Below are 13,661 nucleotides of genomic sequence, written 5' to 3'. Positions count from 1 at the left end.
GTAACCGTCACGGGAGGAATATGCCCAGAGCAGAGCAGCGTTCTCATTGGGCAGATCAGCAGAAAGTTCAATCCCTGGCACGAGTTAGTAAGTTCCAGTCACACAAGTGTGGCTTTCTGGGACTGTTTCTACAGTAGCCAATATTTCTTGATTTTTATATTTTATCTGCTTCCTGAATAGTCCTTACTCCAAGTAAATATGTGGCAAGGTCTTTCTTCCAAGTGTGTAGCCTGCAAGGATCAGTTCCATTAATTTTACCAATAAAATAAAATACTGTAAATTATACTTCTCCCTAAAATGTATGTATTTGTATCTTATATGCTTATAAAATTGATAGACAACTTGTGTGAATGAAATAGCCACGTGGCCATGTGCCATGATCCATTTTCTGTGAAGCCAGGAGAATATTTATTGTGGTTTAGCACTCTTGTATAGAGAGGCCCTGCACACTCATGCCCTAAGAGAGCACCTATCCCCCTGCTGAGTTAAAACCACCCATGGGGACAGGGGAGACAAAAAGTTGCCATGACTAGGACACAAGGCAGGACCTGGGTTATAGAAAAAGATAGCACATTCATTTTGGGATCTGTTAAATGTATAAATCTCTCCCCCAGAGCAGCGATTGCGATCCTTTAAAAACATTAAATCCTATCGCTCTGTCATTCAAAGCCCTCTGTGTCTCCCTGTTTCTCTCTGAGTTCCTAAACTGTCTATCATTCCCCCACAGCCCAGCTTCTCCTGGCTTGTCATCTCTCCGCCTTTATCTCTTCCTGCTCTCCATTCACTCCCTCTGCTCCAGGATGCCAGCCTCCTGGCTGTTTCTAGAACATGCCACGCATGTTCCTTGTGATCTTGTGCTTGCTGTTCCATGAGCCTGAAATGCTCCTCCCAGAAGGCCTCATGGTTCCTCGCAATTCTATTCAAGGCTTTGTTTCAAGTCACCTCAGAGCAGTCTTCTTAGGCCCTCCTCTATTTATTTTTTTCTGTTTATTATCCTCAAATTTATTTTTTTCACTCTGATATATATTTTTTTAATTAATGTATAATGTATTATTGATTTCAGAGGTAGAGGTCAGTGATTCATCAGTCTTATATAACATCCAGTGCTCATTACATCACATGCCCTCCTTAATGTCCATCTCCCAGTTATCCCATCCCTCCACTCTCCTCCCCCCCCAGCAACCCTTACTTTGTTTCCTATGGTTTGTCTCCCTCTCTGATTTCGTCTTGTTTTATTTTTTCCTCTCTTCCCCAATGATCTTCTGTTTTGTTTCTTAAATTCCACATATGAGTGAGATCAGATGATAATTGTGTTTCTCTGATCAACTGATTTCGGTTAGCATAATACCCTCTAGTTCTATCCACGTCATTGCAAATGGCAAGATTTCTTTTTTTTTTTTTTTTTTTGATGTCTGAGTGGTAGTCCATTGTATATATATATACCACATCTTTATCCATTCATCTATCGATGGACATCTGGGCTCTTTCCATAGTTTGGCTATCATGGACATTGCTGCTATAAACATTGGGGTGCAGGTGCCCCTTTGAATCCCTATGTTTGTACCTTTGGGGTAAATACCCAGTAGTGCAATTGCTGGGTCATAGGGTAGCTCTATTTTCAACTTTTTGAGGAACCTCCATATTGTTTTCCAGAGTGGCTGCACCAGCTTGCATTCCCACCAACAGTGTGGGAGGGTTCCCCTTTCTCCACATCCTCGCCAACATCTGTCGTTTCCTGACTTGTTAATTTTAGCCATTCTGACTGGTGTGATGTGGTATCTCACTGTGGTTTTGATTTGCATTTCCCTGATGCTGAGCAATGTTGAGCACTTTTTCATGTGTCTGTTGACCATTTGTATGTCTTCTTTGGAGAAATGTCTGTTCATGTCTTCTGACCATTTCTTGATTGGGTTAGTTGTTCTTTGGGTGTTGAGTTTGATAAGTTCTTTATAGATTTTGGATACTAGCCCTTTATCTGATATGTCATTTGCAAATATCTTCTCCCATTCTGTTGGTTGTCTTTTGGTTTTATTGACTGTTTCCTTTGCTGTGCAAAAGCTTTTTATCTTGATGAAGTCCCAATAGTCCATTTTTGCCCTTGCTTCCCTTGCCTTTGGAGAGGTGTCTAGCAAGAAGTTGCTGCAGCCAAGATCACAGAGGTTGCTGCCTGTGTTCTCCTCTAGGATTTTGATGGATTCCTGTCACACATGTAGGTCTTTCATCCATTTTGAGTCTATTTTTGTGTGTGGTGTAAGGAAATGGTCCAGTTTCATTCTTCTGCATGTGGCTGTCCAATTTTCCCAAGACCCTCCTCTATTTAAACTGCAACCCACACGCACCCACCCAGACCAAGCAGCACTCCCTCAGCCCTTCCCTTCCCTGTTTTATTTTACCCCACAGCACCTATATCACATCTCTATAGGCAATTTATTTGTTGATTTTGTCTGTTGTCTGTCTCTCCCCAGTAGAATCTTAAGCCCTATGAGAGCAGTTGTGCCTTGTCTGTTTTGTTCACTACTATATTCCCAGGATCTTGAACAGAATTTTAAATTAAATTAAATTAAATTTTTTTGAGTATAGTTGACACATAATGTTAAATTAGTTTCAGGTGTACAACCTAGTGATTCAACATCTCTATACCTTATGCTGTGCTCACCACAAGTGTAGCTACCATCTGTCACCATACAACACTATTTCAGAACAATTGACTATATTCCCTGTGCCGTACCTTTTATTCTCATGACTTGTTCATTCCATAACTAGAAGCCTTTATCTCCCACTCCCCTTCACTATTTTGCCCATCCCCCCACACCCCTCTCTCCTGGCAACTATCAGTTTGTTCTCTGTTTTATAAGTCTGATTCTGCTTTTTATTTGTTTATTCATTTGTTTTGTCTTCTAGATTCCACATATAAGTGAAATCATATGGTATTTTCCTTTCTCAGTCTGACTTATTTCACTTAGCATAATACTCTCTAGGTCCATCCACGTTGTTGCAAATGGTAAGATCTCAACTTTTTTTTTTTAAGGTTGAGTAATATTCCTCAGAAACATTTTTGAGGAATAAATGAATAACTATCCAGCTGATTTGTAGCCTAAAAAAGAAATTAGAACCAGAGGTGTAGATTTAGTTGTATGGACGAGAATTAAAGAGGTGATGGTACTTATAAAGGGAGTCAGAGGACTTCTAAGTTCCTCACGTGCTAAGATTTTTACCTAAGTAATACACACACACACACACACACACACAAGCTCCATGTAGAACGATATATAGCCAATTATTTTCCTCAAAACAGTCATCTTAGAAGACACTTGAAAAACATATTTTGTGGACAAATGTGTTTGGGAAATGCTGTGTAATCTCACCTTCTTGGATATTCACAGTAAACATCAGTGTATTGAAGGATCTGAAAAATCTTGCATGTATTAGTCAGGATTCTCCAGAGAAACAGAACCCTGACTAATACAGATTTAGGTACCAAGACTGGTTCCAGAGGAACAGAATCTTAAGGAGTTTTCTGAATTGGTTCTCGGTTTTCTGGAATTAGATCTCTAATTTGATTAGATTTAAAGATGCTTATCAACCTCTTCCCAGTAATAAATAAAGCACTGATAATGCATGTTGTGATGTGGCAATAGAGATATGAAAAAACTTTGGATATCCCTGATCAAATACTTAGAAGAGACAGGTTTCTGGGTAACCATATATAAGATTCCTTTGAGCATTTTTGTCAAACTAACAAGTATAATGAGATTGGCTGGTTGCTCCTAATGTTGCTGGAAAAAGTGGGGAAAGAAAAAGATGAGCTGAGGGATTAAAATATCCAGCTCAAGAAACCACATAATGACCTGCAAGCTTCTATGTCTGCTCTGAAAGAGACTTATTTCCTATAGCTGTGGAGCTGAGATTCCTGAAAACCAAGCCCAGAATCTCATCATGCTAGTGGCTGAATTACAGTTTGAATTCCCAACATTGCAGGGTGTCTACTATTAAAGTGAGGGCCTTGATTGGGAAGGAATGGGATCCTGGAAATAGGAATGGGGACATATGGGAAGGTCCTGATGAAGCTGGGGACACAGAACCCCTAAATTCTGATGAGTTTTCTTTGCCAGTAGAAGCAGCCTCTTGACCTTGTCATTACAAAATACTATAAACTAGGCATCTTAAAAAGCAGAAATTTGTTTTCTCACAGTTCTGAAGGTTAGAAGTCCAAGATCGAAGTGTCAGCATGTTTGGTTTCTTCTGAGGCCTCTCTCCTTGGTTTGGAGATGGCCACCTTCTTGCTGCTTCTCACATGGTCTTTCCTCTGTACTCATCAGATTAGATTAGTTCCCATTCTAACACCCTCTTCTTAACTTGATCAGTGCTTTAAATGGCCTATCTCCAAATAGAGTCACATTCTAAGGTACTGAGGGTTAGGGCTTCAACATATGCATGGGAGGGAGGCACAATTTATTCCATAACACTGCAATTTTTTTTAAGATTTTTTAAAATTTATTTGAGAGAGAGAGAGAGGGAGAAGCAGACTCCCCACTGAGCAGAAAGCCCAACATGGAGCTTGATCCTAGCACCCTGAAATCATGACCTGAGCCAAAGTCAGACCCTTAACCGAATGAGCCACCCAAGTGCCCCTATAACACTGCAATTTTTTAAAAGTTTAATTTGTTAAAACTCTATGCTTTCCAAGAGCATTTGACTATAGTACTCTTAATACACATGTTCAATTACATATCAAAGAATAATGTTCCTCACTTTGGATATACATTAACACTGATCCAGATTTATATAACAATATCAATAATACTACTACTTAAACAATAAAAGCATAATACAATATAGAATTTATATAATGTCTTTTATGTATGTTTTTTATATAGTAACATTAACAATAATATTCTTAATAATAGAAGTTCATTACATAGTAATTGACAGAGTACTTTTATCCATGTGATTTCATTTGATTAGGTATACAGGGCAGATATTATTATCTTTACTTAATGAAACACAAAAGACCTCATAAAGCCTAGAATGGTTAAGACTTACCAAGGTCATACAGGTAGTAAATAGCTTCTCACATTATTGATTTCTTTACTTTGTAATACAGTTTTTAAATACTATATAATACCCATCATACCTTAACAATATACCATAGCTTCCACTTCAGATCAAGACATATTTGAACAGGGATGGAACCATATTAGTTAAGAGCACTTGCTTTGGAGCCAGTCACCCTGGTTTCAAATCTGCCTTCACACTCATTGGGCCAGGTCATCATGGAAAAGTAATTTAACGCCTCTACCCCTCAGGTATGATATTGATAACAATATTTATCTAAGGGAATTATTTAAAAGGATTAGTTAGTTCATGAGAAGTACTTCAAACATTACCTAGCACATACTAAATCCTCAATAAATGTTAGCTATTACTATCGAGATAAAAGTTACTAGCTTTAATAGCAAAATAATACCTATAACATGGATATAATATAATCAAATCAATCATTTCCTACTAAGTCCATTTTTGTCATCTGTTTTCCTTCTGAAAAACAAAAAAAAAATGAACAATACTTGAAGATTAAAATAATCCTAAGTGCTATGTTGAAACAGAAGTGAGGGGCGCCTGGGTGGCTCAGCCGTTAAGCGTCTGCCTTTGGCTCAGGTCGTGATCTCAGGGTCCTGGGATCGAGCCCCACATCGGGCTCCCTGCTCGGTGGGGAGCCTGCTTCTCCCTCTCCCACTCCCCCTGCTTGTGTTCCCTCTCTCGCTGTGTCTCTCTCTGTCAAATAAATAAATAAAATCTTTAAAAAAAAAAAGAAAAGAAAAGAAACAGAAGTGAAAGAAGAACTCCCAAATACCTCCTAGCCCTGAGCAGACTTCAGCAGGGATTGTGGTGGCCCGATGGTCCTTCTGAGGTCAGCAGACTTGGTGTGGAAGTCTCTTAAGAACACACTATCTCATGGGACTTCGAGTATTTCCTCCCTGTGATCAGCAACATCTTTTCTTGCAGTATTTTGGCAGGTTTGTCCTTGTTCCCGGCCAGATTCAGGAAGTTCAGAAGCACATGAAAACAAACAATTGATTAAAACACTTCTCTCAAATTATTCAATGTTCAAAAAAACAAGAAATTATTCAGCAATATTGGGACTTGGCCAGTATTTTATCTTATTAATTATATTTATTCATTCTCAATTGATAGGCCCATCGTTTTCTTCCCAACAAATACTTTTCTTGGCAGTGATTTTCATTAAACTTTTTTCTTGAAGTATATTTAAGTATAGGAAGTGATTAGACAGGGTATCGACGTATTTTGCAAAAATTTACAGGCATTTTCATGACTTGGACTGTTTTGTCCTTTGTGCAATTTTCAAATTATGCTTTGTTATTAAGATCATTCTTAGTGATCATTATTGTTCTTAAGATCATCATGATTTTTTCCCTAAAAATCCCTTCTCTTGATTTCAATGATCACAGTTGGATGAATCGCAAGCCAACAATATAACGTGCTACTTTTCCAAATTTTGCTTATCATTTAAGATCCATCTAAATATCTGCTCCTTAATAAAAAAAAAAAAAAAACCTTCACAATTTCCCAACTCCGTGTGATATCCAAACTAATTGGCTTCTATTTCTCAATATAGTCACTTGACTAAATTCAATGGACTTTTGCCAATCATCATTTCACTTACCCTTTCAGCAAGATTTATCTGAAAACCATTCCCTCCGTCTCGAATTACTATCTTCCATGACACAACAAGCTTCTGGATTTCCTCTTACCTCCATGGCTTCCCCTTCTCCCTCAGAGACTCCTCTTCTAACAAGACATTAAATGTTATAGTTGCTCAAGGCTGGGTGAGAGGCTCTATTCACTTCTCACTTCCCTTCCTGGGCAACTTCATACCTGCCCATAGTTTTATCTGACTTACAAATTTATATCTCCATTCCAGACATTCCCTCTTGGTGTCAGACCCATGTGTCTAGCTGCCTACTTGACATTTTTGCTTTGAAATCTCAGGAACACTTACACTCAGTGTGACCAAAGTTGAGCACATGAACTTCTCCTCCCAAATCTGGTCCTTCTGGAATTTCCTTTTTCTGTGATAAGCATAGTCATCCAGTTATGCAAGCCTGAAATCTAGGAATTATCCTTGCTATTTCCCTCTCCCTCGGCCCTTATATGCTATTCCTCACCATGTGTCAATTCTACCTACTAAATATCTCTAAAATCTATTCACCTCTCTACTCCAAGCTACCATCTTTTCTCACCTAGACTATTACAATGATCTCTAACTTGCCATTCTTGCCCTTCCCAATCCATTCTGCATACTGTACCCACAGTTGTTTTTTTCAATATGCAAATCTGATAACATCATCGTCCCCTTAAACTCATCCATAGCTTCCTAATTCTCTTGGAATAAAGTCAAACTCCTCAGCCTCCTTTGTCCTACAAAGTCCTGACACCTATCCAACCTCATTTTACACCGTACCCCATCACATCCCATCACACACTTTGGTCTTTTTGCTGTGATGCACTTGGTCTTGTTAGGGTACCTCAGATACGTCATCCTCCTGCCATAAGACCTTCAGAAATGCATTTCCACCTGCCTGGATTGCTGCACTCAGGGTGATCATGTAAGATTCAACCAGAATACTTCTGAGTGTGAAAGGGGCACTATTACTAATTAGACCAGGCAAAACAAAAGGCGGAAACTAAGCTTTTCCAGGGAAAATTGGGATATATGTTTACCTGAAATTAACTCGCATTCTTTCAACAGATTTCAGATTGAATGTCACCTCCTCAGGGAAGCTCAAAACAACCTCCCTGGCAAGGTGAAGTCCATTATAAGTTTAACACAATATATGCCTCTTTTGTTCCACTCTCCAAAGTTACACATTATTGTTCTTTGATGTCCCCTCCAGTAGACTAAACTCCATGAGACCAAGACTATTCCCAAGGTTCTTCACTATTGTATTATCTGCCAAAACTACCATGTGTCATAAATATCATGTGTATCATTTCTCAAATGAAGAACATAAAATAATGCCTCTTTGAGAATTTCCTTTTTTCTGTAATTGGCACAACCAATCATCCAGTGATGCAATGCGGAAATCTAGGAACTATCTTTGACACCTTCCTCTCCCTCAGCCCCAGGGTTCAATTCCTCCTTATGTCCAGGTTCTCTGTAGCCTCCTCTCTCTCCTCTTTGTCCTCTGCCTCTCTTTCTCTTCCCCACCTCTCCTGCTGTGTGTGTATACATATTTTTTTTTTTCCAGAAATCTATCACACTCATCAGATACAAAGAACATCCCTTCCTATAACAAGTGGTTTCTGAAACTAGCACTATTCATTTAAGTCTCTTGTCTGTAAGAAACTTGCTTACTGAAGACCTGGTATAAGAGTCTAAATCACTCTTTCAACCATAGTTCTAAAATGTGAAGGGACTTTCAATGTAAAAATTATATTTAAGTACATTTATCATAATGAGAACTGAGTAATGTATAAAATTGTTGAATCACTATATTGTACACATGAAACTAATATAAAGCTGTGTGTTAACTATACTGAAATTAAAATTTTTTAAATTTAAAAACGATATTTAATTTAAAAATTAAACATTAAATAATTACCTTTCAATTTTACCAACTGAAACATTTTATAGGATTACTAGGGAGCCATTTGAGGCACAGAAATTTTCAAGTTACTTATCCATACAAAATCATAAAGCCTACAATGCTTCTGAAAGAGGGATCCAAACCCAAATATTCCAGTACCATTAAACATTAGACTTCTTCTAGCATATACCATATTTGCTCATTTCTGTGACTCTCTTCTAAATGATTAACTATCTGAGTGCCAAGATGACATCCTATGGACCTTTGTATTTCCCTTTTCCACACCTACTTTCTAACACTTTGTATAATGTTGTGAATGAGCATTTGTTGAAATGAACTGAATTAATCTAGGATTTTATCAGAGACTTCCTTAGAATTGGCCCCTTTGCTGACTCACTTACTCAAAAGTTCTACTGACCTGCAAGATGCCTAGATCTCAAGTGGGGTCCAGACTCCCTGTGGTCTAACCTGCACCAGTGGGAACTCATCGGTTCCCATGTCATGGACCACAGCATTCCTATCATACTGGGCTTGCAATGCTCCCATGAAAAAGCACCAGGATAAACATTTGTCTTTCCTCGGGACATAGCTTTGGTACTTGCTTTTATGACCCTAAACTACCCAGCAGACAGAGGAGAAACAGCCTGGGAGATCAAAGGAAACCATGAATAATGTCATGGGTGATCGCACTGGTCACTGCTGTAGAGAATGGCGATAGTGGCCCCGTGTAGCAGTGGTTAGAGACCAAGTGCTCCCAAGGCCACTTGGCTTCTAATCCCAACTCAGTCACTTGCAGGCAAGCTCTTTGCATTCCTCGGTACAAGGGGGATGATACACACATCTCCTTCAGGCGGACTGTCATAAGGACTAGCCAAGCTCATACATGTACAGTCTTTAAAACAGTTCCTGACTTAGAAATCCTCCTAAATAATACCGACTATCATGGGAGGGGGAGATGAGGGGCCAGGCAGGAACCTCAGAAGAACAGTAAGTAAGTAGGAATAATAATTACTATTTTTGAATGCCTACCATGCGCCAGGCATCATGAAGGGGCGCGGGGGTGAGCAGGCACAGATCTATCTACACCTACATCCATAACTATAACATTTACTTAAAAACAACAAACTTTGCTTTGAAGAGATTCTAGAATTAAAAAGCATTATCCCAGAAATAAGTGAATAATGTGCAAGCTTACACCGTGTTTTCATTACTTAAGGCAGACCCAGATAACATATTCCCTAAAATGACTCAGCACATTATTTCCCTCATTCTTAATCTTTATAGGAAGACACTTTCTTTGTGTTCTTTTAAGTTCTTTTACAGTTTCTTAGAATTCTCTTCAGGCATTTCTGCGGCTTCGTGTTCAATACCTTTTTTATTAGACTCCTGTGTTCCTGGTGATTGTTACTTTTTTTCCCTCAACTTTTTTTTTCTCATTTTCCCTCTGTATAACCATCAAGCTGAAGAATGTCTAGTCTGAGTTGAAACCTACCTCACCTGCTTTAGAAAATAGAGGCACTGTTATTTATATATTCACCTTTGTAACATTCAGGTCCCAAAATGCACCTTCATCATAAAGTGTTTAATAATTCTAAGCCAAAATTGCAAGGTGGTATATACACAATTGTTCAGGCACTCTGACTTGGTGAAATTTCTCTTTTCTCTGATTTTGATATAAAGATCAAGGTTTCTAAAAAGAAAAGAAAGAACTTTGTTTCACATGCAGCTGAAGCTGTATTTTGTTCCCTTTGCCAAAAGTGTGGTTTTGAACACCCAACTCCTGGTTTGTCTCTTTCCTATACACAAAGCCCTCTCAGCAACTGCCGGGGGATGCACAATTAGTGCAACGGATCAATAGAAGGAAGCCACCTACTCAGCCAGTTCAACACATAGTCCTTGGCGAGCAGACAGGCCCAGCCTCACTCAAAAAACCAACACAGAAGATTGAAGCCCCAAATGGGAAGTCGGGTCTAATCAACCATCTTGGATCTCAGGCGAGCTCACAGCACTCAGAACAGTCATCTCGGCCTGAGTTATCCAAACTGGCTGCCTGTACTGTGCCATAAATCTGCAGAGCGATCGAATTGCACAACCTTCCTCCTCTTTGTTTGGCTAGATAAACATCTCAGGAGAAATAATTCACTTTGCTAATTGAGAGTGGTCATCTAAAATATTCGAAGCCGCCAGCTGATGAAAGCTCCTGGCTGCGATTCGGGGGTCTGGGTTCTCTCTGCCTCCATTTTGCAAGTTTACAGCAGTGCCGGGCGTTAGTACTGCCTAAGGAAGCCCAGAGGAATACCCTTTCCAAGAGCCTCTCCTCTCCCGCCGGATCCGGGCTGCTCCACGGTGGCGTCTTTCTGACGCGACCACCAGCTCATCCTCCTTGCTCGGAGCGACACCGCTGCTAGGACTCTGCCCCCGTGTTTCCCGCAGCCGTTAGCAGCACCTTCCTCGTGGTCTCAGATGCAGCGGGAGCACAGGAGGCACGGCTCCGTTCCTTTCCTGCCCCCTCCCCCCAGCCTGACGTGACCTTGACCCCAGAACGGGGGCCAGACTCTGGTTCTCATGCTGTGGCCCGTGTTGCAGCCGCCGTAAGTCGCCGTCGCTGCCAGGGGCTCCACCATGTTTGCCCATTACGTAAGAGGCCGCAGAGCGTCCGTCTGCTCCCCAGCGCGAGCTTGAATGAAGCCGAGACAGCCCGAGAGGCCAAGCGGGCAAGAGGGCCATCCGGGAACCACGTCCCCTGGGACGGCGAGTGCCTGTCTCCGGGTCTTGGCTCCCCCAGCCACTCAGCTCCGCTCTCCGCCCTCCGCCCGCGTTTGCAGCCTGAAATACCCGAGGACGACCTGGTATGTTTTCGGCCTGAAGGGGCAAAAGAGAAGCAGCCCTTTCAAAATAAGAATTCCCCTGCTGTTTGTTTCATTCTGGAACACAATAAGGACAGGCTGAGGACACGACTCTGAGCTGTCAACACTTCCGACCCAGCTTCCATAGCACCTTTCACTTGCCAGAGAAAAAGTTGCTTAAGTTAAACAAGGGCCTAATGAATAGTCAAAATAATTGTTTAGCTTGGATATAAGGCCTTAGGTAAATAGATGATGGCGTGAGACCAGAGGCCAGAAAAAGCAGTCCAGCAGGACTCCACTTGTTCTGTTTCTCGGACATCAGCCCAGCGGCCTCTGCTTCTCCAGGGACGGGTGTTGCTGAAGTTGTTCTCTCTTCCCTGGAGCATATTGAAGCAATTTAGTATCAGAAGGGGCTCATAAAAGCAGGGAGAAAGGGAGAGAACTTTCTACATTAGAAATATATACTTAAGACATGAAGTTCACCTCAGCAGAGTCTCCAATAAATAGAATGTTCAAGATACAGAATGTTTGGCTTGTTTGTATTTAACTGTTCATGTGGAAAAATTTCTAAAATGCTTTGTTAGCCCACTTAGGATTGTCCTGCCTCCTGCCTTACTAGTATTTTTAACATGATTTCATCCTTTTTAAACACTATTATTTACTACACCTAAAGACCATCATTAGGTTTATGAGTAATCCCCTTCCAAGACCGTAATTGTAGTTATAGACAGAACAAGCATTGAAAAGGAACCTTTCAGGTATGGGTTTTGTAGGTTGTTGTTGTTGCTGTTGATTTGTTTTGTTCTGTTTGTTTATTTAGGTGTCCTTGCTATCAACTTGCTTCACTGTTTCTTCTTCCCCAAAACGGTGTTACATCATGAAAATTCTACTTAATTAAGAACTTGATTAAATTAGTTGCTAGGTAATTTCAGTTCTACTGAATAATATTTTTAATAATTGCCTTCCATCTCTTACTTGAAAATAATAGATGCCTTGTTGATCCAGAACAGGATTTGGTTGTCTTACTCGTTCAGCCCATTTCCGCTGGACTGCTATTCAAACAAACAACATCTATCTGATTGAATCTCGAATTCATCAAGGGGGTGGATTCCCCTGGCATTCAGGTTCCAGGAATCATGATGAATATATCTTTGGTTTATTGGCAAATAGCAATCAAAGCATACCTTGGGCAATAAAAAGTGAATGCTTAACTATTTGTACAATTTCTTACCCTGATAATACAGGAGAGGGGTTAAGTACATGGGGTTTAAGAGCCAATTTTGAATTTGAGCACAAGCTCCACACTTATTAGTTCTGTAAGCTCAAACAAATTATTAAATTTCCACTGGCTTCACTTTCCTCATCTGCAAAATGGTCTCATAATAACACCTACTTCGCTGGGTTTTTGGGCAGATGATATTCAATAAGGCGTGTAAAATGCTTGGTCCAGTGTAAGGATTCAATAACTGTTACCCATCACGCTATTTTCATGCACCTTACAATTTCCTCACAAGAACCCTATGAGGTAGGCAAAGCTGCTGTAATTATGCTAATTACTTTAAATATTAGAAAACCGGACCTCCAAGTGGTTATTGATTTGCCCACAACCACCCAAGATGGTGAAATATTGATCCTCTCAGTAACAGGAGTCTCTGAATTACTCACGCATTGCCTTCCCTTCACCCATTCTGCCATGTGGTGTTATCTCCTCGACGTTTCCCTAAACCTAAAGCCTTACAAGATAATGGGCATCCTCTGCCTTAGACTGTCAGATGGACGAATGGAGTAAATTTTGGCAGAGGCTTTAAAACCTCTATTGATATTATACAGATTTTCTGGGAAAATGGCACCTTCTGAACTGCAAAGTCAGGAGGAATGCTTTGCTAATACTGAGGGGAAAAAAATACAAGTGGACAAGTGATTTCCAATTGGTGAACCTAAAACCCTTCAGAGAAGCCTACAGGGATGACACAACAGGTCAACAAACCTAAAGCCTAGCCAGCTTTGTAGACCAAAGAAATACAGTCTCAGCCATGCGGAAGTTTTGAAGTATATGTCTACCTTCTAAAACTAAAATATAAATCATTTAGGCAATGCTGAATGTATTATATCATTTTGACATGCTGTATTTTCTCAGTAGCTGCTAAATTTCACCTTCTATCATGTGGGGGTCTGTGATTTTTTTTTTTTAAACCAAGTGTGCACA

At 40.2% G+C, this 13,661-nt stretch overlaps 1 protein-coding gene across 3 annotated transcripts in view; it reads left to right on the top strand.

Moving 5' to 3' along the window:
* Positions 1-13,661, top strand: part of PDE7B (phosphodiesterase 7B) — a 314,573-nt gene that overhangs the window by 226,053 nt on the left and 74,859 nt on the right. The window lies entirely within an intron of this gene.

This window comes from Halichoerus grypus, chromosome 9 (genome assembly GCF_964656455.1).
Source record: "Halichoerus grypus chromosome 9, mHalGry1.hap1.1, whole genome shotgun sequence".
NCBI lineage: Eukaryota > Metazoa > Chordata > Mammalia > Carnivora > Phocidae > Halichoerus > Halichoerus grypus.
The sequence above is the reverse complement of the archived record's forward strand: the minus strand, read 5'-3'. Positions and strand labels throughout refer to the sequence as shown.